The sequence below is a fragment of the Numida meleagris genome, chromosome 3 (assembly GCF_002078875.1).
Source record: "Numida meleagris isolate 19003 breed g44 Domestic line chromosome 3, NumMel1.0, whole genome shotgun sequence".
In the NCBI taxonomy this organism is placed as follows: Eukaryota; Metazoa; Chordata; class Aves; order Galliformes; family Numididae; genus Numida; species Numida meleagris.
Genome location: NC_034411.1, coordinates 55590525 through 55614836, shown reverse-complemented (window position 1 = coordinate 55614836; position 24312 = coordinate 55590525). Strand labels below are relative to the sequence as shown.

Below are 24312 nucleotides of genomic sequence, written 5' to 3'. Positions count from 1 at the left end.
CCTTATATGAATCATCAACAGTGAGTGAAAATGTACTCTCATTGCAATCCTTAAATAATTAATTAGTAATAGGGACATACATGTTTAAGTGTTTTGCATGTCAAACCTTCTGTTCTTGTTTAACAGAGACATTTCACAGCTTGTGAACGCTGTGCAAAAAATATTTTCTTCTCTTTAAAACAAAGAAAGTAAATGACTGTTTTATTTCAATGTACTTAGTGAAATATAACCTTTTACTGAAAATATCGAGAGTGTACAGAGCTCTCAAGAGTTCCAGTTTTCTGCTATAGGCAGCGCAGTGACCATGGCCAGGGAACAGAGTCATCCTGTTGTAGGCCGCATCTCAGGCCAGTCACTGGCTTTGGCATGGTCAGCAAACTCACCTCTATAGTCCTTTTCTCCTCTACTTTTCTTTGTACACTGCTGGTAAATTCAAAAAATTTTAATTCTGTTTGTACAGCAATAAATGCAGTGGATGTCCAGGTTTGCAAATGTGCATTAGATACAGTAACAACAATGTAAATAATGACTATTGCATCCAAATAAGAGTTTAGACATGTTGTAGATTGTTAATGAGAAAGAAAATAAAATAAGAGATGGTTCACATTCAGCTGAAAAGTGATTCTTTCCTGATAATAAACCTTCTTCCAGCTCTGACAGGAATTAAATTAGTTCTAGTGGCAGTCAATCTGCACATGAATGCAGATTTTTTTCCTCTCGATTTTTTCCTCTGCACTGCATAGAACTCCAGTGGCATTTCACTCAACTCAAATCCCTCTTTTCCACAGAATGCTCATTACTGCTTAGGAATATAGACATAATCATTTAACAAACAAAGATGAGCTGCAAATCTTTAGTGAAGGTGCTCGTATATTGGCTAAGATGAATCTGCCTACTGCTAGGGAAGAGAAGAGGTTATGGATATGTTTCAACTGATTAATCCATGCTAGGAAACACTTTGAAGTGTTGTGAAAGCTCAAAGTTAAAGAGCCCAGTATATTCGTGAAAGCAGTTCCAGTGAAAGCAGTTACACTCAACGTAATTTAAGTAATTATTCTTCTTGTCTTAATAGTAACTGAATTAAAAGAGGAATATTTTTTGCCTTTTATTAAAACCATGTACAAAAAGAGAATAATAAAACTACGCACAATCCAACCAAGTTCAGTAAAAATTCTAGTTGCTCCTTGTTGTCCCACTTCCCAAGTTCTTTTCACCTGTCCCAGAACTACATCTGGAAAGCGAACGCAAGTACAGTCTCCTGAAAAACTTGTTTTGCTAAAGTTGGCATGTAAGTGCTGGGCAAGAATTCAAACCCAGGCATCAGCTGAGGATTACGTAGGGCTGATTCTCTTCATTGTTTCTGCTGATCTTTAAGCTGTTAATATAGAGTCAATGTGACTTGATTCCTTTGCATGGAAAACAACACAATGTTTCATGATGAAAATGGTCGTGTTGATTAGGTAAGCAGTTTTCCATAACGAAAGTGTATATGCGTCCACAATTCCACACAGGTATGAAGTGCAGTGCACTTACTTTTCCTTTTTCTGTAGGCAAAAAATGCTCTCAACTCTTGCTTGCTTGCTGTGGAGATTTTTTAATGTACAAAATAAACTTGAGGACTGTGTGAAGAATGTTTTTCTGGAAGAGCCATCAAAAGTTGTCTGTTTTCCTCCAGTTTTTTGCCTTGCAGGTGTCTGTCTTTTTAATATGCTATTTTCTTTTCTGTCTTCTCATGAACATATACTAGGAAATCTTACTTTCTTCCCAACAGCTCAACCAGATTGTCTTGAATTAACAAAATCTAGCCAAGAAAGCACATAAGTGGGTAAGGAATTGTCACTTCAGGGGCAATGGATTCATCATAGAATCATAGAATGGCTTGGATTGGAAGAGACCTTAAAGATCATCTAGTTCTAACCCCACTGCCATGAGCAGGGTTGCCACCCACTAGACCAGACTGTTGAGGAACCCATGCAGTCTGGCCTTGAATGCCTCCAGGGATGGGGCATCCACAGCTTCTCTGGGCAGCCTATTCCAGCACCTCACCACCCTCTGAGTAAAAAATTTCCCACTAATATCTAAACTAAATCTCTTCTCTTTTAGTTTAAAACCATTCTCTCTTGTTCTACCACTATCTGCCCATGTAAAATGTTGGTCTCTCTCCTTTTATAAGCTCCCTTCAAGCACATAAAGGCTACAATGAGGTCTCCTCAGAGACTTCTCCGAGCTAAACAAGTCCAGCTCACTATACCTTTCTTCAAAGGAGAGGGGCTCCAGCCCTCTGATCATCTTAGTGGCACTCCTCTGGATCTGCTCCAACAGTTCTGCATTCTTCTTGTGCTGTGGGCCTCAAGCCTGGGTGTAGTACTGCAGGGGGTGCCTCACAATGGCAGAGAACAGGGGACCATCACTTCTCTCTCCCAGTTGGCCACCCCTCTTTTGATGCAGCCAAGGATACTGTTGGCCTTCCAAGTTGCAAGTGTACACTAGTGGCTCATGTCCAGTTTTTTTGTTCAACAGCACCCCAAGTCCATCTCCATAGGGCTGCTGTCAAGGAGTTCATCTCCCAGTATGTACAGATATCAGGGATTTCACTGACCCAAGTGCAAGCACCTGACCTTTTTGAACCTCACTTGGTTCATGTGGGACCCACTTTTCAAGCCTGTCCAGGTCCCTCTGGATGGCATCACTTCCTGATATTTTATCAACTGTACTACTCAGCTTGTGTCATTGGCAGAGTTGTTGAGGGTACACTTGAACCTATCATCCATGTCACTGATAAAGATCCGAGTTCCTGTTCTTACTGGCAAGTTTTCCATCACCATAAATCACAATAATACATGGAGTGATATTTGCATGCCATGCGGGAGGAAGTAAAGAACATTTGGCACCTAGTACCAAAGAAGATGAAGAATCTGCAACAGTAACAGATGGGGTGGATATTGTACAGAATGGTACACTGGCAGTATCAACGTAGCTCATGATGAGTGGATGCTTTTACAGTTGTCATCTTCACTGCCTTATTAAATCTGCACTACTGCCTTAGGCTGGTTTTTATTCATGATAATCATGGTGCCTCTTCTTTGTTTGTGCCCTACATTCAACTGTGATGATCCTAGGTCTTTTTCTTGTCTCCCAGTATTTGCACACGAAATATGCATCTCAGCGTAGACAGCTTCAAATCAGGGAGTGATCACAAGAAATGTTGGTGAGGTTCAGGCAAAGTGCACACAGTTCTACACAGCAGGCATGTAAACTTGTGTTTCTCTAGGAAGACTGGCTAAGACAAAAAAAAAAATCCCAATGTTTCTGGCTGCTCACAACAGATTTTGCTCTCCGGTTTGTTTTTTTGTATTTCTTTGTTTTAATTAAGTATCTGCCTAACCTCATTTTCTGCTAAGTTGAAGTGGTGCAATCAGTTGATTATGAAATATTTCTTTTGGGAGATACATTACCCAGTAAAATCAAATGTTTCAAAACTAGGAGTGGAAATTCTTTGAAAATACAACTATGAATATGTTGTGATTTTTTATTTTGGTAACTCAAACCTTCAGCTTCAGCTGAAGAATTCAAATGCAAACAGCCTGTTTGCTTGAAACCATTTACTGATTTAGATCCAATTTCACAAATATTTTCCACTGTCCCTGAGTGCACTTTTTGGCAAAGTCTTTCTGTACAGCCTGTTGGCCCCATTCTTTAAATGTCTTTGCTCTCAAATCCAATATACATGAGACTGCATCATAAATGGTAGCTGCAGGCAAACAAGGGACAAAGGGGCATGAAGGTGTGGAGGAGGTAGGGGATCTTGAGCTGGTTTCCTTTTTGATTCATTCATACAGGAAAATTTTGGAAGGGTGCTTCTTGCATGCTCTCTATTCAGGCAGTGAGTGATTTCTGTGAGGACTGAGACAGGCCTTTCCTCCCAGTTTCTGCCACACTGGCATGCTGCCCAGAAGTGACTGGCACTGAGAAACCCTGTTGTGCTTCCTTGCTGACACCACAGAGGCTCCATTTTTTCTCTTCAGACTTCCTGCTGGAGCTGAGGAAGCTCAACGTTGCCAACACAACACTGGAAGCTTCTTGATGGCTCTGTTTGGTCCAGTACAGCTAGTGTAGTAGAACATAAAGAAGACTTGGCCTTGCAAGAGCTGCGGATGAGCAGTGGAAAGTGGTGCTGTGCTCCACAACCTCCTCAGTACTTTCCAGCAGTTCCATGGACTTTCTTCAGTGCATGAGGCTGTGTGGGGGAACAACAGCCATGTCAGAGCTAAAAGTTACTTTGAAATTTTTAACTTGCAAGGTGTTCATGAGGGAAGAAAAAAATGCACTGAATGCAACATCTGTCATTACAGCAGTATAAGTTTTAGTTCTTTTAGTCACTGTTAGGCAGAAGGCCACACTTACATAAATAGTTCAACAGCCTCTTTAGGATCCTCCCAAACACAAAAGTCAGCTGAAGTATTCAAATCTTCTTCATGTGACCATTGCCTGCAAACCGCACTTCAGTTTATTTAAAATTACAGTGCGGGATGGGGAAGAAAAGGGAAAAAAAAAAAAAAAAAGAGGAAAAAGAAACCCTAACCTATTTAGCAATGCTCAAAGTCTGCTTTTTAACCTAACAAATGAGACTCAGTTTTGGAAAATACTTGACAGCAAAGATTGAACAAATCAAAGACTACAGAACGGCAGCAGTAGTTTTTCTTGTGTCTGGTTAACTGTTAGACATAACTTTTTGGCAAATATTCCTGGAACTGGCCTTATCATGCTTGTGCAACATCAACTGGTAATTAACTGACAATAAGTGTACACAGTTTGTGATGAATTTCTAATTGGTTAAAAAGGAGCACTATTGCCTTGCTTCCAAATGAAGTGTGACAGAAGATTAGGGAAAGAAAATGCAATACACTCGACCAACAGGATTAGAAATCCAAAGATTCAGACCGGTTCGAACAAAATATTTTTCACAATATTTGAGTTGGTAAGCTGTGTGAGCTAGGAAAACATCCTAAATCATAACCAAGTGCCAGACCAAGAAAAATAATAGGATTTCCAAAGGTGTATACGACAAGAATGTTCAATAAACACTGATAAAGCGTGTTTGGGAACAAAGAGTAAAACATGTTGAGAATTTTCTGTTAGAAAACTGTTCTGTTAGAATGCGGTGATTCAGGGAAATGAAAACATTTCACATGAATGTAAATAACCATTTGATTCTTTCTCTAAAAAACCATAAATATGCATGCAAATCACCTGATGGATTTTGGTCAATAGAAGGAATTGAAATGACACGTACTGGTACATCAATTTTATAAGGCTTTTTTGATATTTTTGTGGGCCACTCCAAAGTGTCATTTTGCCCAAGTGGGATCAAAAAGAAAATTTGAAACATTTACATTTTTTATAGAATAGACTGGATCCTTCCAAACTCCTCTAACAAAAAGATAGATTATGCTTCTTAGCAGCCGCTGCCACCCCACGTACTCACTGGAGTCTCTGGAAAAAATGTTCCCAGAGATGGAGTGACACTGAAGAGAGGTTCAGATTCTCAGAATAAACCAGGAGTTGTGCCTCCAAGTCAATTGTATAGACAATCCCCAAGATCATATAGCCAAGCAAATGACTACAAGCATTATGAAAACAAAATACCATGAATATTAGCACAAAATGATTAGCAAAACAGTAGAGCCAGAATGTATAGTAAGCTATATAATGTTGTTGCTCTGGTTCCAGAATGATTTAGTGGAGTTTTTGAAACTAGCCTGTGCTCAAACTATGGTGTGACTACAAATAATTTCATGTCTTCATTTGTTTGTGCTGCTTCAAGACATAAGAATGGCTGGATCAAATGGTCATGAGACAGTTGTGTCTAAATTTTTATGTAGTATTTATATAACGTATAGAGATGAGAAATCTGATCCTGAAGGTGTGGAGAGCTCTGCACTGCTTATGCATGAAAGTCTCTTAGGAAACTGCATGCAAAATTCAAGTATGTGCCACTGGATGTGGAGCTACAGAATATGCAATTTTTTTTTTCAATTTTTTTTTTCCCCTGCAGTAAATACTCCTACCACTTAATTGCACATGGATAAAGAAATCTCCAAGTATTTCTGCAACAACATGTCTGCTTTCATTTCTTAGTCAGAGCATCAGTTCTGCTCCATTTAGGACCAAAACCTGTGAGCATTCCCATGGGGTTGTGCTGATAGCAGAGACAGTGTGGTAGTCACAAGACTTTGGAAATGAGCTTTGCATTAAGCTTCTTTATCCTACAAAACAACCAAAAAGCAGTCAAGGTAGTACAGAGTTCAGACAGGCTAGTTTATCAGGCTCCTAAGCAGACTAGCCATGCATCCATAGCCTGTTTGTATGTCTCTCTCCACAGGTGCAGACATAGCTTACAAGGTCACAGAGAATTCAGAAGTACGGGAACAGCAAAAGAGTATGAAAATTACAAACATAAAGTCATGCCTGAAGGTTGCAATTGCTTTCAAACAGTAATTATCTCAAAGTTACCCATACCTTTTGCAAATAAGCTCTTAAAGTTTCATCTGTTTCCAGTGTGGCTAGGGAGAGTAGGTCAGCGTAACATCAGTGTGTGCAGGAGGGACTTTCTAGGGCCTCATAGATTGTATCTATATTGGCAAATAATTCCATACAATGGGAAGAGATCAGTAAACCAAAACTTCACCTTGTTCTGAGTTTAACACATTGCAAATCTAATCCAAGTAGAAGAAGAGAACAACTAAGAGATCTGTGCAGCAATACACTGCTGCTCCAAGCCAAAATGTTAATGTCAGCATGGCCACGCTTACTCTTCCAGAGGACCTTAGAAAATTAGATTTTCAGATTTTTTCCCTAAAGGAGATGGTATGAAAAAGTCATTCTTGCCTCTGACAAACCTAAAAGTAAACCTCTTGTTTTTCCTTGCATCCATCCCTTGCAGGTTTCAGTTCTATTGGAGTACACAGCATGTCAGAATGGAGCTACATTTTTTTTTGTTAATCATATCATGCTATCAGCTTTGTGGCAGGTAAATGAATGTATTTAGGCATCTTTCTATCTCCCTGTCAAAATTTGGCCATAAGCTTCTGAGTTAAATTGTTCTCTGCTCCAGAGCTTGCTCAGAGCAACAGCATGACTCCAAGACTTCATTTAGTTCTTTGTTTTACAGCAGTTATAATCAAACTATTGTTCTTCATGCTTTAATGGAGATCCTAGAAAAGGAGATTTAAAAAAGAGGGTTAAGAACAGGTTCATAAAACTTAAGTATGTTCCTAATCTGTCTGGGAAAATTCATAATTCACTTTGCACATTTTTGAAGCCGTCACCAACCTTAATATCACAACATCATGCAAAGTCTGGAAGTATGTGATTAACAGCTTTACCTAATTAAAAACAAGTAAACAAAAAACAACAAATACAAGTCAGTTTATATCTAAAGCTGTTTGTATGCCAAACATATATACAGATATAGACTGTATTTTGTGTGTATTTTGTGTATTTATATAAAAACACACATACATATATAGTACTATGTATATAATAATAAAACAATATTTATTAATAATAAAATTAGCTCTCTTTCTTCCAGAAGACCATGGTAAAAATTTCAAAGCTGGGCTTCAAGAGCTCTGACTGATCTTTCTACCAAGAATGTGAAGATACATGCCACTGATCAAGAAACAGGATTATATTTTGAGCTAACATTAAGAGACTGTCAAAGCTCTACTATAAAAAGAATAGGACTGTAACAACCTCAAACTGCTGAGGCGCTACCTTCTGATCATCTCTTAGTTACTCCAGCTTTACAGCTGAGAGCTGCCTCCAATAGAAGAAAGACGTTACATTTGTTCAGAACAGTGTCATGTTGACATGTCCTTCATGTGTTGTAGTACATAATTTTTTGACGCCTGCCTTGCAATGCAGAGTTCAATGTTAGATTCCTAGATTTGTTGAACTGTACAGAGATGAGGATGCTTCAAAACAGCATTCAAGGCAGTTTCCTAGAGTTTCCTGGAATTTCAAGTTGCAAGTGGGACTCCCACGTAACCTGCTGATAATTACCAAACCACTCTTGATGTTTTGGGTATTTAGGTCCATTGCTTCTGGCTTTCACTCAGGCTTGATAGTCATACTGTCTTTAATTTTTTATGAAACCTATATGAGCAGAATTATCTTTGAGACTTCAGCCATCTTCCAAATATGATGTGAACTTGCCCAAGGATTCAAAAGTCATCATGAGAAGGCAGATAGTGCAATCTTACAAACTTATTTCCTTGGAAAACTGGACTAATGAGACTGCCAAGGAGTAAGCTACTTCTGGGATTTGACAGGAAATGAGAAGGAGTTCTCAGTTTTACTTTAATATTTACCGAAGTACTTCCCTTAATAATACCTATTTGAATACAATGTAAGCCCCTTCTTTAATCATATTCTTAGTATTTATTGGCTTTATTTTATCCATTGCAATAATAAGCAAGTTCATGATACAAAGTAACCTGTCTGACCTGTGGTCAGCAACAGACAAGATCCTATCTATTGCAAAACAACATACCCACACCAATTAGTACCACCAGATAAACTTTTTGTCTCATCTGATTGCTGATCCAGGAAGACTGGAACCAGAAGGTTGGTGGAGTAGTGCTGGGGAAAGTGCAGGAAGCAGGACAGGGGAAACATAGCCCCTTCTTCTTGTGCATTCTCAGCGAGGAGAAAGACAGCTGAGAATGTGCTTTTCTTCTCCTTCACAAGCTACAAAGCAGGTTCTCTATTTTGTTCTCTTATGATTGTGAATTTTGTATTTTTACATCTAATGAAGCAGACTGTTACACACTAGAGACATCTTTCTCCATTCCTCCCAGTTTTTGGCTGTTCCCAGCCTACTCAGGCTTGACAGTACATTAAGGTGAGGTTTCAGAACATGATTACCACAGATCACTATGTAGAAGCAGACTTAGCATAGGAAGACAGTTCCTTCCGTGTGAAATCATATTTAGTTATATGCAAGGCTGAGAAAGAAGACATTGATGCTCTCTCAGCATTTTAGTTACTTTCAGCTATTATTTCATTCTGTTTAATTGGAAAGGCCATACAGATAACTTATATTTCATACAGCTCACCTTTGCAGAAATGGTCCCAGTGTAATTTCCTATTCTTGGTACAGCCAGATGAGTTGAGTGTGAAATCAGTCATTTTGAAAAATGACTACAATTTTCAGTCATTTTTCTGCCACCAAGTTAGGGGAATGAGTAAAAGTAACAGTCTTTCAGTGAACCGGCTGGTCTTGCAGTTTGGTTTTGATCCAGTCATTCTATTAAATCTCCAAATATTTCAAGCAGCTCACGAACTACCTGGGTTACCCTTCTCACCGCACTGTGGAACCTGGAGTTATTATGCTTTCATTGTGCCCAATGGCTCTGCTCAGCTGAGAGGCCTGGGGTCAGTGGGCCTCCAGCCTCGCTAGGTGAGACATGGCTGCACTCAAGCTCTGCACCAGGCCTTTCTTCAGCCTGGAGAGCAATGTAGATCAGAGCCGTGTAAAATGTCACTGTACACTTGGCATGCACAGAGACAAAACAAACAGAAGCAAAAATTAGAAAGCGAAATCAGAGCACAACAGATGATGTCACAGTCATCTTAACAGGGAAAATAAGTGCTGGCACCTCTTCAATTGCTTATCAACATGCTTGTTCATATCACCAGCACTTGGCCTAGGAAATGTTTTTCCCCTTTGCAGTACCTATGTCCCATACACATGTCCCATTCCCACCTGTGCTGTGTACGTTTCTCTCTTAGATTGAGAAAATCCTCCCTTTTCATGCCTCTAGATTTCCTCCTACTGGTCCTTTTCTTTTTGTCTTCCCTTCTCAGTCTTTTTAGTTATTTCTTCCAACTTACTCATGAGTTAAAAAAAAAATCTGTTTGTTTGTTTGTTTGCTTTTCTGGAAGAAACCCTGTATATTCTGGGGCAATTTTCATACTTTGTGGCGTTTATGCAGGTAAAGATCTTCTCTTCCCCTTTCTCATCAGTTCCCTCTCTTCCCCCATTCCCTTTCTTCCCTCAAGCTGTGGAAGTGAGAGACTCAAATTATAATGTTTACTGGGTACCAGCCAGTTCTTCTGGCTGAGACTGGGACTTGCTTCAGCAGCTGTTTGAACTTTAGCAGTTGTCAGAGGATGAAAATAGAGAGGGTCCAGCTCATGGAACAGAAAACCATGTCTCAGTATGCAGCATGGAAAAGCTTTGGTGACTTCTGAACTATGTCTTTCTGATGCATTTTTTTAATATTTCTTCTTCTAATATTCATGTTCTTCTTCTAATACTGACAACCCTGATGACGTGAAAACCTTTGCTATTTCAGCCATAGAATTTCTTCTCCCTGAAAAGTGTTCGTATGTAAGCCTTTTGTTTTGCAGTTTATTTGCTCTTAAGAAACATTTCGCAAGAAAGCAGGGGAGGGCTTATGATACCACAAAGCTAGTTTAGGAAAGATGATGGCTATTTCAAAACAAGCAGCAAATTATGATGATTGTATGTGCTGGGTGGGAAGATTTGCATTAGATATTTATATCACTATACATATTATTAATATTTATAAGATACCTATTATTTTTTATATTTATTTTTCATATTTCATTACTCTTCACAGGACTGAATCAGCTGAGTCAACTCAAGTGGGTCTTACCAGAGAAGATAGATGGCCACTTATTCCTATTGCCACATGAAGTGTTTCTAAAATGTACCTGAAATTTCTTTTCAAAGGACAGAGCAGAATTTTTATTTTCTTCAGATGGGATTAAGTTGCAATTTTAAGTGTTGTGGAAGAAACTGAAAGTCCTGTCTTACGTAAAAATGCCTTTCAAGGAAAAGTAAAACCTTTGTACAAATTTCTGAAATGTCAGATCTGTCAGATAGAAGATACAATGCAAGCTTTACTTTTGGTCTTACTAGAGAGTCTTTCCCCATTACATACCTTCTAATTATTTCTACTGTTTCTATGTTTCTAGTTTCTTTTTAAGCCCAGTGCCAAAAGCACCTTTCCAGTCATATTCCATTAACAGACAGATTAAAAATCTTTGTTTCCACTTGGCAAGGCCATGAACTCCTGCACCTTCAAGAGATTCCCCTGTACAACTGGTCCTACTCACTTCACTGGGGGTCATTTTTCATCTGTAGGATAGGGAAGTGGGCACATGCAGTGTAGTATTTTACCTGAACAGTAGTCTTGCACCATCCAATAGGTAAACAGTGCTCAGAGTAAGTGAGAGAATCTGCCTCTTTTAGTACAGCTACAAGAACCTGAAGCGAGATATTTATATTTCTTCTCATTCTGTGTGTATGGCTACAAAGTATAGTGATCAGGCCCTTGTCTTATCTGAAGATTATAAAGAATAATAATATTGCATAATGATGTCAAAACATTGTTGTCCTTGACTCCTGCCACTAGAGCATTTAAAAATGAAAAAAAAACAATTTTGCAGTTAAAAGATAGGATCTAGAAGGTCATGCTATACCTTCAAGGTTAACTTTGCCAGGAACTAAATCAGGAATCTCAGTGGAGAATAAGGAAAGCTGTTTGATAAAAGGCTCTGTATGTTAGGTCACTGCTCCACTTCCACTTGTAACTCTAAGGGAAATGAATTGATCCCCCGGCAAGGACGTGTGCCTATTACTAACACGGGTACTTGTATGTTTCTTCTTTCTCCGCTTTCAGAGTCAAAAGATGAGAGGTCGAGAGAGGTCACAGTAGTTCTTTATGTGATGGTGTTTTTTCTTCCATTTCTCTGGGGGAGAATAACAAGTAATTTTAACAAACCCTGAAGTTTCACAGTGTCTTAGATTGCTTAACATCTTAATTGCTTTTGGTGATGCACATGAGAGAGGTGCTGAAATTCAATCCAAAATCCCAGAGTGTCAACAGATACAAGAATCTGAGAAGGATGCAGGCTGCAGCTGGGCTCTGCCAGGACCCTAAGCCAAACACCCTGACTTTGGGAGAGTTCATAATCAGTCAAGATCTGCATCAACAATGTGCAGCTCACATCCACTTTTGGTCTGAAATAGGCCAGGCCACGTGCCAGAGGATACATAACTAATTACCAGGCTGTTCTGATTATTCCTTCTTCTGTACTTTTCTCAGTAAATTTAGAATAAATTATATCTTTGGCAAATTACACAAAGAGATGATTATACATTTAATCGAATGTTTACCTCTCATTTTCTTCTTGTAATAGTAACTAGTACAGATTACAGGAACTCAGAATAATTTTTCTATATAGCTACATTTTCCCAGGGTTAGATTCAGTGTGGAAAAAAAAACAAACACCGAAACAAAACAGTAAGGCTTCTGGTTGAGGAAATATTTATACCATATTCAGCTTATTTTCTTCCTTTAATACAAAAATGAATAGTACCAAGGGATAGTGTCTTGGCTATTTGCAATCCATTGAAAAATGCATATTAGAGGGGGAAAATACATAATTTATTAAATGTATTGCTTAAGGTGAGAAACTTGAAATTGAGTTTTGTAAGTCTGGGGATTTGGGGTTGTATGCTTGGCGTAGGCTACTCAATCTGCTGAATTATTCAGTACTAAGCCAGCCAGTGGGAATAACAAGAAAACAGACATAGAGTTTGAAATGTATTTTCATTTGATTGGGGAAAAAAAAGGTTAAAAATTAAATAGAAACACTCAGAAAATCTTTATTCCCTCCTCATTAAAGAATAGTTGATGAATGACTGCAGCTCTTCCTATGAAAGGCGTACTTCTATGCATTCGCTCTTAGTGGTACTTAAACAAGAATGTTATTAGAGACTGTGCTATCTATTAAATGGCCACAAGTATTTTACATATTTCCCACTTACTTCCTATTGTCATCGTTTTATTTCCAAATAACCAAAAAGTACTTATGTGCAATACAAGAAAAGATCTGAAGGTGTTCAAAATGCTGATTTCTCTCAAATGTTTGAGGAAATCAGCTAAAAAGGAAAACTCATCTTTTAGGATTGCTCTTTCCCTACAAAATCAATTTGTTATGTTAGAAAAATACTTTGATTTCCTTAAGATTTTTCAAGAGCTGTGCAAATAGTAGCAATTTTCTTACTCAAATTTTAGTGTAGTCAGAAGAAAATCTGCATTAATAGAAGCTAAATCTGTTTTGTTTTGTTTGTTTGTTATTCAAGCATCAGGTTACCTATTGTCTGGAAGATTCCTTATGTCTATACATATTTTTGGCAACAAAAATACATTGTATTGTGTAATATGTGTAATATGTGTAATATGTGTAATATGTGTATACATTTTTCTGGCAACAAATCTCTTCAGCCACCGGAAAATAAAAATTGTTTCAGGAACTGAAATAAAAGTCCTTATTTTGCCAAGTTCTACTTTTTTTTATCTTTAATAGAGAGCATCTTCCCTTGAAAACAGCAGACTTTTTCTCCTTATCACAAGATTGATTAAGATCTCTTCAGTTAGGAGGAATCAAAGAAACTAAGAGCACACTCCATCTTACCTATGCTGACTTTCTCTGTCGGAAACATCGGAAACACTCTGTTAGCCTGAGGAAAACAAGAAGTAACTGAATCTGAAAGCTTTTCTCTCCTGTCCATCCTATCTTCCCCACAGTCTACAATAGACTACCTGCAGATCTCAAGAACCTTATGATCACCAGTTCAAACAATGTCAAGAAGAAGGGATGGGAAGAGTCTCAGATCTCTTTTTCCACACTTGCTCAGCAAAATGTAGTCTCCAAAAACTGGGGAAAGCAAGGGTAGCAAAATGATCTCTCAGCAAAACACCAAGTCTTATGAATAAAAAGAATTATAGCAAAATTCCCAGATCATTTGGAGTACGTGGAATGGTCCTCCATGATCAGGGTCCTCCACAGTCAGAGCTCTCCACTCAAAAGTGCAGGCAGAATGGTGCACCAAAACAACATAGCATTAAGGTACAAGGCAGAACAAGGAAAAATTTCACTGAAGCAAACCAAACCCTGAAACACAGTGAAAGAGCCATCATGGTGGACCTGCATGTAGACACTGTATGTGACAGCAAAAAATGTTCCCACGTGGAGGAATTGTTGTGTGACCATGTGGTAGCCACAGCACCTAACACCTAACACGGTGACAGGGATAGTCAAGAAAGGAAATATAACAGGTTGCTGAATTTTACATCTGCTGATTTCATCACTTGACATCTTTCCTCATTTTTGGATAAAGCTGAATGTGTTCACAGATGTCTTGGTAAGAGTGTCAATGTGCTCATACAGAGAGCGCAAAGAAAAAATAATTTCAGAATGGTCACTTCCTTAAACTGTAGGAAATAACTGACTTGCACAATGAGATAGATTTTTGAGTTTTGAATGTGTATGCTTTGTATGCTTTCTCTGGATCACTTTTTTTTGACATTTTGTTTAATATTTCATAAATTCTTTCTACAGTTGACTGGAATAGAGCACAATAGCAGCAATCTTTTAAAAAGATGCTGCTTATTCTCTTTGTTTTTCCTTTAATTAACTTTATAACAAAAGGAACAGTTGTCAGGCCTGGAAAATGCACATTTACAGATTAAAAAGGCAGTGGAAAACTTCTAGGTTTGTCCAAGGTGAGAGATTCGATCTGGTGAGGAGGAGTAAGAAAAACAAACATGGAACATTGTAAGATTAACACCTAAACATCACTTTAATCAACATGTTTAACTTATTTTGAAATAAAATTATCTGTTCTTTTAATACAAGCAAATAGAAGCTAGCATTTATCATATTCATAGAATTCGCCAAACAGTGACTAACAAATGTACTTTTGCAAAGCTTCCTAAGGCTCCTTTTGTTCAGGAGTATAAAGCAAATACTTAACTTGATGACCATAGGTCAAAATCATGGAACAACAAACAAAAATTGGATTTTTTTCTCACTAGGACTTGAGAAACATTCCAAAGCTGACTAATAACTTTGGTCTCTCTCTCTCTGTCTGACTCTTCTCCTGTCTGCGAAGCACTCTAAAGTATTTGTCAAATGCAAACAAAAAATAACAGATAGGAAAGGTGTGGCTATCTGCAGGAAAATGGATATCTAACATTTTAAAGAAAATAAAGGAGGGATTGGAGAAGTATAAATTACTATCGTTAGCCTGTTCTAAAGCTACTGAATTCATCTGGAGCCTTTCTTTGGATGAGGACCATCACTGTCATGATGAAATGCAGAGTTCTCATCTCTTGCAGAGGCTGCTTATTTGACCCAAAACCCAGTCACTGTGCTGGAGCCCTTGTCTCCCAGACTGGGCTGAATTCAGATTGCACTACAGCTGGGACACCTGAGCCGAAATTCAACCTACGAAGTAAACATTACTTATTGAAGCAGATACTCCACTTAAAATGCAAGCATCATGTGGATGGACTCTGTCCAACTCTCCTTTGAATCCAACTGACTGGAATCCAATTCATCCATCTACTCCTACAGCTCCGTAGCAGACTGGCAACACAAAGCACATGTGAACACAGGGGACAGCTTTAAACATACTTGGCTCAGGTACACATGGTTACAAAAGAGACTAGACAGAGTAGCATGATCTACACAGCATGATCACTTTAAGGTAGGGTCAGACTTATAAAGCTTCACTTTCCCTTAGGTGACCCTCTTGCTATGTGCGGGAGTAAGAACAGGGATCAGGCAGAATACAACAGCTTGCATTTGTCACAGGAATTTTTCCAGTATGTTTCCTGTTCTGTAGAAGATGAAATAACTCACTTGAATTTCCCTGGCTATTTTGCAACACTACAAAAGGCAAAACTGCTACGGAAACAGGGTGCTTTTGTGCAAAATGGAATCAGAGTTGTGTACTTCCATGGTCTTTTCCAAATACAAGAAATTAGTGTTGTGTTGTGTTGTGTTTTGTTTTGTTTTGCTTGATAAAGGAGCAAAGATCTTGAAAAATTCTGATAATTCAGAAATTACTAGAATTCTTTACTATTTGAAATCTTCTTAACATCTTCAAAGATGTAATCTTTTTAGAAGGAACCATTCCTAAATAATTCCTAAAATGCTAATCTCTGCTTTATTTTATTTTTTAAGTGAGCCAGTTCAATCTTGAAATAAATTTAGACTGATTTAAAAAATATTCAAAACAACCTTTATGTATTTTCACTGTGTAATGTAGTACTCCTTGGGCTTATCCAGAATGGATAAACTTACATGAAATATAAGAAAAGCTGTTACAGTACTTTCAGCTTAAATGAAATAAAGGTGAGATATTCTAAAAGAATATTCATCCATATGGAAGCACACAGTTTAGTAAATGAATGAATACACAATTCCTCATATAATATCACCTTCCATAACTTCTGTAGTTAACCAATTTCCAGTAATTTCACCATATAACTTATGCTGTTTTCATCTTCTTCCCACAGTCCTGAAAACAATGTCTGTTCCGTTTGGTAGCTGGTTCTTAACAGTGCATAAGTATCTCAGCATTTCACTAAGTCACATTTCCTCTTACTGACAGTTATATACTTTCCAGCACAAACCACAAATGCAAAGCAGACTTCTATCTGCTCCACTGCAACTTAACTTTTGGAACAATTTGAAAACCTAGAGGCTTTCTGATCTACACTGATCTCTCCTCTTTGCCATATTACACTCAGTTTTTCAGAAAGAAAAAATGAGTAGGGATCTTTACATTGCTTGGTTTTTATGTTCCTAAATCTGCTTGCATGTTTAATCTTCATACTTTTAGTTATTTAAGATGTTAGCATATTTTGTCTTGGGAGATCATTCAAAAACCTAAACTTGAAAACACTATATCACATCTGGTTCCTGAGTTCAAGAAAGCCTAATAATTGTGCTGGCACCAGTTAACATATTTACACTGATAGCATTAATCATGACAGTGCGGCTGATAGCATCATTCAAATCGATATCAGTTGTGGTATATGAAGCCAAATTGCCACCTTGCACTTTCATGAGAATAAAATCCCTGACAGAGATCCCTCACTGGTGATTGTACCAGCTGTTGAACAGGCTCTAAAGGGCTGGTAGATACAATGTTCTGCCATACTGCAGAAGTCCCATAAGTTAGAACCATTCTGTTGCAAGGCACAGGTAGCAAAGGGCCATTACTGGCCAACACAGAGCAGGAAAGCCAATCTGTTAGAGTGCTGGCACTCCTAATTCAGAGTCACAGCTGGCCCTCAGATGCTTTCCTTTCAACTAAACCAGTAGGAACTGAAAACATGCATACAAAATGTATGTGTATGTTTATATTTGTAAACATTAATTTCCAGGAGCCTAGAATTTCCCCTCCAATCTATTAATATGGTCTCACACACACAGTCCTTAGACTATAATTCATGAATACTTGGAAAAGCCATAAGCTCATTGTGCTTAGATATGGCTGACCACTACAGTCCACACCTGGAGCTTACACACTTGCGAAATAAAAACATTAACTACAATAAGAGCAATAAAGTTTATATCATAAAAATATAATGCCAGAAGACAGAATTGTTATTTCTTTCAAAATTGATTTCATTTTAAAGGAATGTTACATTCTCCTCATATATACCTTAACAACATTTATAAACTTACTAGGCCTTTAAGACATTAAACAGTAAAAATAAAGAGATATTTTAAGTAGTTTGTCTGTCTGTCAGCTATTCTTTTTCCTTGTAAAGCTGTTGTAGATTCATCATTCACAACCCACACCAATTTAGCTGTGCATCTCTGCTACCCCATGGCCTTGAACCCGATACCCCAGGTCTTCCAGCTGGCACTGCCAACTTCTTCATGACCCAGTTGGGCCTGCTGTTGGATGGCAGCACCCAGCACTAGAGGTCAAGCTGTTTGACCAGTCTCTCCCACAGCAGGTTGCCTGGCCAGTTGCAGCATATCCTTGGAGTCGTCACCGTGCAGAGTGCAGCAATCCAAGTACAAAGGGGGGAGCAGAGGCCTGCAGACAGCCAGGGCTCCGTATGAAGGCCAGCACAGCTTCCTGTCTCATAGGAAGCGCCCCCTCCATGACCTGTCATCTCTGCTGTCTGGACTGCTGTCTCTTTGCTTCCTGCAGCAAAAAAATAAAGCAGCTCCAAAAGAGTGTCTCTCTTCCTTCTGTTTCACCACTTCTCTTCCAGAAGGACTCTGAACTTGTCTGCCCAGCTGGAATTAATACACCCAGTGTCTCTGTGGGGATGACTGGGGAAGTGGAGGAGGTCCAAGGGAGTGGTGTGGATATTTGCTGTTGATATACTCATAAATCTGTACGAGTACATGGCTGTGTTGGATCTCTGAGGCAGGACCAGGGACAAAGGAAACTCGGTGTGCGATGCTCTGCTCCTTATGTGTCTGGTCCCCAGATTTGTATGAGCAATCTTAGGCATAACTAACAGAAAACACCAAGGAGAGAACAGCGTATCTTCCTCAGCTGTACATTAGCTGGGATGGATGCTTTACTGTCAGGCTGCAAGGACTCATGTATATCTATCTACCTGATCTTCAGAGGTGACTCCCTCTCTATTGATGTTAAAAGAAGCTGAGGCAATGGCCAGGTAGGCAGGGAGGAAAAAGAGGAAGGCAACTGCAGAAGTAACATACACTACTCTCAATTTAGTTTTTGAATGCCACTCCAAAACTCTGTTGTAGGAACAGTTTGGCACTGACTGGAACTTGACCCTCCAGACAGAGGTGTATCTGAAAGGGGAGCAGATATTACAGAGCTTTTTCTCTGCTAGTTCACTGTGATTGTAAGCCTGGAGAGCTTCATGATATGAGCCTTTGCTTTTAGCTTTAGGCCACCTGCATACCAGTGTCTGTGAGAGATATATTGACAAATGGAAGAAGGCCAGCTGAGTGCCACACTTGCAAATCTCTACACTGCGTCAGTGTTGCCTCACTTTGGTGTGGGTCACTGCAGCTAGCTTTCTTGAAGATGATTTCCCAGTACAGTCTGAGTGACAGGTCACTCAAAACACTACTCACAAAAGTTTTTATGGATGTTCTTGAGTTGGATCCCCCTGTCCTTTGATATGCATTGCTCCCCTGCAATGAACCCACATGCCCTCTAACCTCAAGCCACATTCAGTGTACGTCCTCAGTCTGAGGACACAAAAACACCAGCTGGATGGGCCCGTCATTATTTCAGTGAATTTGTACTGAAAAAAATCCCACAGAAAGGATAATCATTATGTCTTAAAACACAGTAAGTTCCCCAGGGGACATAAAGAGACCAAGGGTCAACAGCTACAGAGCATGAATGTAGCCAGTCTGCTGTAGAAGCACTAGAACAGAGCTGCATGTATGAAGGACATTCTGCAAGCTCTGGACTAAGAACCACTTCTTTTAGATTGCAATTCATTAATAGGCAAATAAACTCCACTCTTGAAATCAGTCTGTAATATGCGATTCTCATTGTGCTCTCATCACTGTGCAAGAAATAACAAAGTTGTGCTATGTAAATAGAAGGTAGTAAAGTCAAGTATTGGCATAGATGAAACAAAGAAGACAGAAAATATGAAATAATTTCTTCACAGAAATAAAAAGTTGAGAAGGTTTCCTGAGATAAAGACGAGAAGTCTGAATTTTATTCATCGGGTCTCTGTATTAATTTGCATTCCTAAAAATAACCATCGCTTCAGAACATAGATTTGGCCCACTGGAGCGAAGCTATTAGTCAGTCCCATCTAGTATTCAGCCTGGGTAGTAACAAGTAGCACGTGGTGATGAAATGGAATTTCAGACAAAAATGTGCCGTCCTTACCCAATTAGGTATTGCTACACATGAAGCATTTCTTGTAGTTCTCATTGCTGATGACTTTATGCCTTCATGTATCAGGCTGAATTAGCCTTATCTATTGCAAAGCTATATATAGTTGTTGTTGTAAAATCTGTCAGTAAAGTTTTTTTTGTACTTGTTAATCTTAGGTTGCTTGTAGTGGCTGAGACTAGTGGACTATTTTGTACTGTGATATTCTAAAAATACCATGGAAAGCCTTGACTGTCCACATGGAAAGCAACAGTCTCTCAGAAACTCTTGGAATAAGGTGTAGAGTTTGCTCCCAAGGTAAGTTATAGTGCCATGATTGTGGCAAGTCAGTTGTGAGCAAAGCTGAGCAAATAAAGCTGATTAGAGATTTATTGATCAGATGAGAAGACTGAATATGTGCCAGACCTCATGCACATCTGTACCGACGGATTCTGACATCTCCACTGTGCATGGTCAAGAGAGTCCTTGCCCCAAGTCATGAATAAGAGCAAACTGAGGGACATCAGCATCCGAAAGCAGCCAGCAGTTCCCTTTCTTTGTAGTGCCATATAGATTTCTTTAAGCTGATCTCCTGCACTCCTTAATCTGGATTTATCCTATGGGAACAGCAATGATAAACTGTTCTTTCATATTTTTTTCCCTGACAACATAAACTGCCCAGAAACAATGTGAAGTGGCCTGCAGGCAGGAGTGGATGGCATTTATTGGAAGGAAACACCACCTTAGCTTATTCCTTAGATTCTATGCATCTCATTAAGACTGCTGAAGTTTTTAATGCCCAAGCAGTATAAATAACCTTAACAGTAGATGTCAGCTGACTGTGTTCCCAAATGGCAACTAGAGAAGGGCAATCCATGCAGCAATACAGCTGTTATCTCTTTGGAATGTACATCTTCAAAACAAATTGAAGAGACAGAAAAAAAAGGTGATAAATCAGATAAAAACACCTTTGTTACAGTTTATCAACAGAAATGTTGAATGAGGAAGCTGTAAGAAATATTCCTGTCACTGGAGTGCCATTGGGTGAGGAAGAAAAGGGATACACAACCAATAAACTTGTAACTAACATGTTCACTTGGCAAGTGATTTTCAGCACTTTTTCCCAATTTTACTATGTCCTTTTACCATCTCTGTCTCTTTCTATTGTCGGCTCTGTGAATCTTCCTAGTCTAAAATTGCCTTGAAGTCCCTTTTAACTTGCACACTAGGAACAGAGACAAAAGTACATAAATCTTCTCAGCAAGTCACTTTTCCTGGCAGCCCTCTAGCTTTGTCCAGAAGCTGCCCATATTTATCACCATCTGACTGAAGAGTTGTACTGCTCCTGAAGGAGCTCTTTGTTATTTGCAGCACAGCTGTCATTCCTTCATTATCAGTAGGTCCAAAGTGAGCAGCTAATTTCTCCTGATGGTGGTTCCAGGGGGCCTATATGGATGCATTTTTTTCTAGAAGGGCTTTTTACTGTACTTAACCAGGGAGTTCCCCTCCTGAAGCTGCTTGCAAATTTGGAATAGTTTTTTTTAGCTCCTGTTTACTTTTAGTATCATCTTTGGTATGAAGGCTAAATCTATCTAACTATCTGACACTATCTGGCACTATCAGACGAATATGTCAATGCAGTTTGATGCCTAAATATGTAGACAGATACTGAGAGTCTCCAAAGCACATCATGGTGCAGCTCACAGATCAGTAGGAGTTAAGCAGTGCTGGGGGTGCACAGCTTAGATATTTAACTTCTACTTAACCTTTATTTTGAGGTGCTTAAATACAATGTCATAAGTCTCAAAAACTCCGGTCTGCTACTACCTATAGCAGCGAGCAGCAAAATTCCCCAGGTTTGAGGAGAAATGCTCAGCTGACAGACTGAAGACATTTGTTCTTGTCGGTATCTTCTTTTGACCTTCACACAGCTCAGCCCAGAGATGTAGCATGGCCAGACCACTATAAATTAGCAGACATCTGACTAAGTACGGTGACATTTTAAGCTTTTCCCTGTTTTTGTCCCTTGTCATTTTTTTCTATCCACACAATCATTTCTCTGCTTCCAAGGGTACCTAAATGCATCTAAAAATCTTGCCCTGGTAGCAAGTAAAGGATTTATTTTCCTTTTCATTTGTACTTGTCCGCTTGCAATCTCAAGTCTCAATTTTATCTCTAGTTTTGTAGTGGATTATAAGATAAAATATTGACATTATACAACAATATATGCAAATAGTAGTGATGGTCCATTCTCACTACTCTATCTTTTCTACCCACAGAAAAGTTTATTGTTTTATGTTGTTGTCTTTATATGTGTCAATGGTTTACAGGCGTTCGGCCCGGTTCCGTGACAAAGGGGATGGGGGACCCACAGGCCCACGCCCCGGGAAAAGGGGAAAAGGGTAAGGAGATGGCCCTGAGAGCAAAGAACAGCGGCAACAATCTGAGGAGAAACAAACAATAATTAACATGCATTACACACACAGAAATGTATACCTATGTATACATAGACTTACTGACTGCACTCCCCTAGCATCAAATTCCCTTGTGGTACACACTGAACATCCCCATTCTTCTGCATCACCCACCAAGTGGACCCAGGTCCCTGGGCAAAAACAGTGCCACGGAGAGGTTTGCCCTTTCCAGAAGCTGGAAAGACCCAAACCGCTTTTCCCAACATGCTCTTCACATGTACTACAGGGACCTTATCTCCCTCTACATTATGTAGAGAGCTGGATTGAGCAGGACCATCACGATTGATTGATCCTCAAGTATTGACCAACCAGGTGGCTTCTGCCAAATGCTTCTCCCAGTTCTTAAATGTTCCGCCACCCATTGCTTTCAACATGGTTTTTAACAATCCATTGTATCGTTCAATTTTACCAGAAGCTGGTGCATGATAGGGGATATGATAAATCCACTCAATGCCATGATCTTTGGCCCAAGTAGTTACAAGAGAATTTTTGAAATGAGTCCCATTATCTGACTCAATTCTTTCAGGAGTGCCATGTCGCCAAAGGACTTGTTTCTCGAGGCCTAATATGGTGTTTCGGGTGGTAGCATGGGGTACTGCATATGTTTCGAGCCACCCAGTGGTTGCCTCCACCATGGTGAGCACGTAACGCTTACCATCGCAGCTTCGTGGCAAGGTGATATAATCAACCTGCCACGCCTCCCCATATTTATACTTTTGCCATCGCCCTTCCTCCCAAAGAGGTTTCATCCTCTTGGCTTGTTTAATTGTGGCGCAAGTTTCACAGTCATGAATAACCTGTGCAATAGTGTCCATAGTTAAGTCCACCCCTTGGTCTCTAGCCCACTTGTATGTTGCATCTCTTCCTTGATGGCCCGAGGTCTCATGGGCCCAGCGAGCTAGAAATAACTCACCCTTGTGTTGTCAGTCCAAGTCCATTTGAGCCACCTTAATTTTGGAGGCTCGGTCTGCCTGCTGGTTATTTTGTTGTTCTTCAGTGGCCAGACTCCTGGGCACATGAGCATCTACATGACGCGCCTTTACAACCATATTCTTAATTCGGGCAGCAATGTCTTTCCACAGTTCAGCAGCCCAAATAGGTTTACCCCTTCGTTGCCAGTTATTTTGTTCCCACTGCTGTAACCACCCCCATAAGGCATTTGCCACCATTCATGAGTTAGTATAGAGATAAAGCACTGGCCACCTCTCCCGTTCAGCAACATCTAATGCCAGCTGGACAGCCTTTACCTCTGCAAATTGGCTTGATTCCCCTTTTCCTTCCGTGGCCTTTGCAACCTGTCGTGTAGGGCTCCACACAGCAGATTTCCATCTGCTATTCTTCTCCACAATACAACATGATCCATCTGTGAACAGGGCATATTTCTTTTCGTTTTCTGGTAATTCACTGTATGGTGGGGCCTCTTTGGCACGTGATACCTCCTCTGCTGGTGATGTTCCAAACTTTTTATCTTCAGGCCAGTCCATGATCACCTCTAGGATTCCTGGACAATTGAGGTTCCCCATCCGAGCTCGTTGCGTAATCAACGCAACCCACTTACTCCAAGTGGCATCAGTAGCATGATGGGTGGAGGGAACCTTTCCCTTAAACATCCAATTGAGCACTGGCAGTTGAGGTGCTAAGAGGAGCTGCGTTTCAGTTCCAATTACTTCAGAAGCAGCTCGAACCCCCTCATACGCAGCTAAGATCGCCTTCTCAGCTGGAGTGTAGCGCTCCTCAGACCCCTTGTAGGCTCGACTCCAGAATCCCAGGGGTTGACCTCGGGTCTCTCCTGAGGCTCTTTGCCACAAACTCCAAATGGGACCTTTCTCTCCAGCAGCAGCGTAGAGGATGTTCTTAACATCCTGTCCCGTCCGTACTGGCCCCAGGGCCACGGCACAGGCTATCTCTTGTTTAATCTGCTCAAAAGCCTGCTGCTGCTCAGGACCCCACATAAAGTGATTCTTCTTCCGCGTCACCGGATAAAGGGGGCTCACAATGAGGCTATAGTTTGGAACGTGCATTCTCCAAAAGCCCACCACGCCCAGAAAAGATTGCGTCTCTTTCTTATTAGTGGGCGGAGACATGGCAGTGATTTTGTCGACCACA

The 24312-nt window shown here is 39.8% G+C and overlaps 1 long non-coding RNA gene across 3 annotated transcripts in view; it reads left to right on the top strand.

The window, feature by feature from the left end:
• LOC110395450 overlaps positions 1 to 13367 on the top strand; it is a 140250-nt gene extending 126883 nt beyond the window's left edge. For all 3 annotated transcript variants that reach the window (XR_002436393.1, XR_002436395.1, XR_002436394.1), the window contains exon 4: positions 10650 to 13367. This is a non-coding gene — a long non-coding RNA (uncharacterized LOC110395450). The remainder of the gene's footprint in view (positions 1 to 10649) is intronic.